A 6,030-nucleotide genomic window follows, 5' to 3' on the forward strand; every position below is an offset into this window, starting at 1 on the left:
AAATATCGTGACTAATATACTCTGGTACACCATTTGAAAGCTTCCGTAGCGTAAACTGTACTGCATGTACTATCAGTATGCATTGTGCGTACTATAGTACATTCTGTACTATATCCATTTCTTAATCAAAGCATGTCTCTATTAAACTCTAAAGGTATTTGGTTAACACCACTGAAGTTATTAAAGAAAAAAGGGAGAAAGGAAGAGAAACTATAGACGATAAACAATATAGACATTAAAACAACACTGTAAATTATATGTGGATTATATGTCAAGGGAGAATATAAACTCTAAAACCTGAATTTTGGATGTGGCACAATTCCCTGTATAAAACTGGAGTGTAAAATGGTTTCTAAATAGAATAGAATTGCTTTACTTTCCAAATAGGGAGTTTCTCTGGCCATCAAAGCCTACATGGGTAGCCATTCTTCCACAGGGGATCAAAGCTCTTCCCCAATAAAATATATATATATATAAAATCCTTTTATAGCAAAGCCCTTAACATATACAATGCCAATTCAGTATATTTTGAAGAAATGTATGGCTTAGTGAAGTTTAATAAAAAAAAAAAAATATCTCAGGAACTGGCATTACGACTTTCAGAGTTTGTTCCGTTCTACAACGGCTTGTTTTCCAGCATTGTTGAGCTTTATGGCATTGCCACCACACATGAAGAAAGGATCCAGTCTGTTCATTACTTTTCCAGCACTTTTTGAAAAATGGTTTATGTATTTTACCAATCAAGACTGGAGTGATCAAACTCAAGAAACTGCAAATCTCAGAAGATGAAAACGTTTTGCTTACCATATTGGTTCTGGAAATGTGAAGGAAGTAGACTTATATTAACATGTGAACTGAAGAAACCTCTGTCCTACCCTACTTAGAAATAAAGGCACCTGAGTTCAGTGAGACCTATTTCTTTTTGAGATCTGGAAATACCGGTTGGGACAATCTCACTTTTTCTACAACCTCTTTTCTTTCCACCCCTTTCCCCTTGCCTAAATCATGTACTGGCAACGCTGACTACCTTGCAGATGAGTCTTCAATGATAAACAAGGATTATTCAGCTGCTAAAAGTTTCTTGAACACACCCAGGAGATATAACAGATAACTGTTGATGTATTGATCCAAGCCTTTTATCAGCACCATCATCTGGTGTACATCTTGTTTTAGTGGTCTTATTATCACCACTGACAAGGCCTACTTGTACTGTCCTCCAAGATCACTAATATATTCTTCAACATCAACAGGCAAAGTGGCGCCCATGGGTGCTAGGATGCTCATGGCAACCTTGGAGCCTCCATGGAGCTCCCCCCGCCCAACCTAACCCAAAGTATTTAGAAATGTAGAACAGAAACACAGTAGAGAGTTCACAAGTGAGACAAATGCCACAAATGTTGCTTTTCTTACATAGGATCTTGAGAGATTTCAGATAAACGGGCTGGATCTTCCTAGATTTCTGGGGAGATTTTAGGTGGCTGAAATCTCATGAAATGTGGCAACATGGCAAGATTACATGCATGCTTTCACTTGTCATCTTTTGATGAGTGAGGGTATTATGATGGCACAATGGCTTATCGCAAGTGAAAAAAATTCCAAACAACTCTTGCATGAATTTAGAAAGAAGGTGTCCTGACTCCCAGGAAACACTCTGAGACAGGGAACTGTTCTCTAATGTTTTATTGCTAATACATAACAGTAATCCTAACAAACTGAACAAGCGTGGGAAAAACCCAGCCATGTAAACCCCACAAGTTAAGGCAGTCCCAATCTGTGCCTCTTGGAATGGCTCACCAATTCCTCAGTGCTACGCATGCGCTTAACAGTCTGGAAGGGAGCCCCCTGCTCGCCATCCTTACTCATGACAGAAGGCTTGTAAAGTTGATTTACATCACTGAAAGGCCTTCAGTGATTTAACTTAGTACAATTTTACTTTGACTCCTTTCCAGATGAGCTTAAAATCATTGTTTTCACAATACCCAACCAATATGCTGTTGACTAGTTAAGAATTCTTGAAGTCAAGATCCTAATACATTCAGAAGGTACCAAGAGGCCAGAATCTCTTTCTCCTATCACACCACCATTTTTAATCGGTGAGGCCAGATGTGAACATGCAATATTCCATAGAGGATTTGTTTCCTAATTAGAGGAGGTGAAGAGATGAGTATAGAAACCAACTTGGGTGCTGTCCTATAGGTTGGGTGCTACAAGAATTTCTGTATACTGACACACCTAACAATTTACTTGTCAGACAGGAATTGATCTGAGAAGCGGATTTCTATGCCTTGTTCAGATTATCAAGCCCAGTGCCCTACGCTGGCAGAACCTCTCCAAAATGCAGGGTTGAGATTTTCTGAGGCTTGTTTTCTAAGATCATTAGGTCAGATGCAAAGTAGGGATTCTGTTTCTCAAGTTGGAATGACTCCCCAGGAAACGGTCCTTGGTCTTTGGTCCTTTTTCTGCCCAAGGATAGATGGCGTAGGACTTGAACCACAATTACAGATGTATGAATCTTCCGTTTTCGAAAATGTCTTCATTCTTTCAACCACACAGCCATTCCATCCCACATCTGCAAAAGTGCACATTTGCATGGATTTGTTCTGTCCTGTTTTTCAACGTTTGGTTCACAATATCACCTACTGTACTCTTTTTGGGGTGTGTACACTGTTTCTTATGGTATGCTTTTAAAGGGAAACAAAGAACAGAGAATTGCATTATAATAATCAGAAAAATGCAACAGCTGAAGAGTAATAGCATTCCAGGAAACTGGATTACACTAAAATTCAAATCAAAGAAATGTTGCTGCCAGTCAGCCAAACTTCCTGGCCAGTAGGCATTATGGAAAAACCAAAAAACTCTCCCTGCACATTTTAATTTCTGTTGAACTTCCACCTCTGTCCAACAGGACACTGTTGTCCTTCCAGGTGTTGCTTAAATCCAAGCAGCCCGATGGTCACAGATGAAGATGCTGGAAATTGTAATTCAGCAATATTGCCCCAGAAGTTTCCCATTATGCTGTAAACAGTCGTACCTTTCCTCTCTCAGGGGCCCTGGGGTGCCCTATCCTGGTAGTTGGGGATCTAGTCTGGTCTAGTCTGGCCTGTTCTCCAAGCGGATGGTTCTACCTAATTGCAAAGGACTGAAGTTGGGAATTTTACTCTCCTCTGGCCTCCATCTTTGAGAAAAATGTATCTTCAGTAACCCCATATATGGTTTCCCTAGCTTGGAACAGTTTTACTAACTCTGGCCCAGTGGAAGCTTCTCCCTCAGAACCATCCCCACTCCATGCTTCTCATCCAACCAGTCTTCTTGCTTCTGGGATGGAATATCCTTCTGGAATGGTCCGTTCCTCCACCTCGTTTCATTTCAGTGTTTTGCTTTTGCCAGAAAACAGTTCTTCTGCTCCCACCTCCCTCTAAATATAGTCCCTTCTCTATGCACTCTCCCCTACCTCAGCCTCTTTTCTTTCTCTTTCCTTAAAAATGACTTCTTCCCCCCCTTCCAGCATCTTCCTCCTCCCCTCAAGTTTACCTTTCTCACCGGGGTGTCTGTAGCACTTCATCACACCCTTGTGCATCACACCCTTGCGCTTTCATTCTGCTTCCTCAAGCACCAGCCTGCTGCAGAATGTCAACTATTACCACACTTAATAAATATTATAAACAAAATAATTATAAGCAGAAGCAGACTTCCATCTCATTTCTTCTTCAAGGGGCCTTCATAGCAGCTAACCAGGAAGTTATACATGCCGCCCCATATACTGGCCTCCCTTCCTCCTGCCTCTCAAGAACAAGTTTCTTTGCTGGAATTTCATCTTTTGGGTATATCATGTTATCATGTCTAGTTCTACACAATGGCTGGTGTACTTACTCATCGGTTGACCAGCTATAGAGCACAACACGGTAAAGATAAATATGCCCTCAAGCTGAGTTCAACTGCTTGATGACTTCATGCACCCAACCATACTGTTTCCTTGGCAGCAATGTGAAAGTGGTTTGCCATTGCCTTTTTCCTGGATATTTTTCAACTTCCTATTATGGCCTCCGTGTTATTCTTTTAAAAAATAAATTCCTGGAACCCCTGATCCAGGGGCAAAGTCTAGTGGTAGAAAATTGGTTGTGTTTGAGTGAACTTTTTTTTTTACTCCATCAACTTCTTGCAGAACCCAGAAGTTCCACAGAAAACAACATACCTTCCTGTCATTTCGGGATAGAAGAAAAGCACATTAACATATATGCACAGGAGCACTTAATCCAGCTAAGCATGCATGCCTAGTTTGAGGGGCTGAAGACCCCATTTGGAATTTGGGCACTTTCACAAAAAAGGCTGCCACGGTGAGCATGGTCAATCTCAAAGCTTCTATTTAGCAGAAGGCACTTATATGCTGCCTGACTCCCAGTGTCATGTTCCCCGTTGCAAGGCATCCATGCATCACAACGGGGAACATGCCTTTCAGGAAGGAGGAAGGGATAGCCCTAATCCTTTAAGCACTCAACCACCAAAAGCAATCAAGGGACAAAGGAGGCACACCTTTGCCAGAACCAGAAGGGCCATCAAACAGATCGGCGGAACTTCCACACATTACCCCGGGGCACGCACCTGCAACGGATAAGGAAGAGGAGACAGAAGAAACCAGTGGTGATCACCCTAATCACCCATCAGCAGACTGGTATCACTTCCAGATCGCCCATCAGGGATCTGGATCCAACTTGTGGGACAATAGGGGGTGGAGGGAGACAAGGTCCGCCATGCAGGTATAAACGGGGTACCCCGCTGCCACGCCCGCATTCCCGGCTTTTTGCACGTATGCACTCTGTATTCAATAAACAGAAATCCTTAGCCCGTCTAAGTGAGTCCGTGCCTTATTGGGTAATGAGGCAACCGTTACACCCAGTGACTTTGGGTGGCTCACACCAGTCAAAGAAATTACAATAAAATAGATAAAAGATAAAGATAAAAGATGGCAAGCACAGTGAAGCAAGGGGTCTCACTCTCCTTCACCGAAGGCCTGGGTGAAAAACCAGGTCTTCACGGTTCTTCTGAACAGCAGCAGAGTGGGGGCCATCTGGATCTTGGGAGGAACCTCGTTCCAGAGGGCAGGTGCTGCTGCAGAGAAGGAGCGCTTCCAGGGTCCCAATAGATGACATTCTTTAATTGAAGGTTGCCAATTTGCTCCCAGGTCCAATTCAAGGTGCTGGTTATCACCTTTAAAGCCCTACATGGCTTGGAACCAGGTTATTTGAAGGACCACCTTTTCCCAGTTACATCTACCCGACCCACCAGAACAGGGAGGTGGGGTATGTTGTGGGTCCCCCCATTAGGGGGGTCCATCTAGTGGGACCAAGAAGGGCCTTCTCCATGGTGACTCCCTCCCAGTGGAACATCAGCCTGCAGAGATAAGATTGGCCCCCACCTTAAGACTCTTCTGAAAGACCCTGAAGACATGGTTTTGCCAGTGGGCCTGGGGATCCCAGGCTGATGTGGAGCCCATCAAGTGGTTGTTTGAATTGTGTTGCCGCTGGGGAAGTGAGGGTACAGTGGGGTTTGTATTGGGGGTTTTATTTCTGTGAGCCACCTGGAGTCACCATAAGTTGGGTGGCCATATAAATCTCATAAATAAATAAAATAAAATAAAATAAAATAAAATAAAATAAAATAAAATAAAATAAAATAAGGAACCCAGCATGCACCAATTCTGCAGGATCAAACCGGCCAGGCAGATACTATGGGAGACAGGCAGTCCCTCAAGTAACCAGGCCCATGCCATGTAGGCTTTATAGATAACAACCAGCATCTTGAATCGCACCCGGGACCAAACTGGCAGCTCACCAAGCAGACATGTTATATGGGCATATAACACTGTGCCCATCACTGCCTTCCTACTACATTCTGGACCAGCTGAAGCTTCCAGGGTGTTCTTCAAGGGCATGTGGAATGTGTTACAGTAGTCAAGTAGGTGATGTTGCTCACTACTCTTAGTTTCCCAGGATATTTTCTGTCATCTCAATTTACCTTTATCTTTTTTTTCCC

The sequence above is a fragment of the Candoia aspera genome, chromosome 10 (genome assembly GCF_035149785.1).
Source record: "Candoia aspera isolate rCanAsp1 chromosome 10, rCanAsp1.hap2, whole genome shotgun sequence".
NCBI lineage: Eukaryota > Metazoa > Chordata > Lepidosauria > Squamata > Boidae > Candoia > Candoia aspera.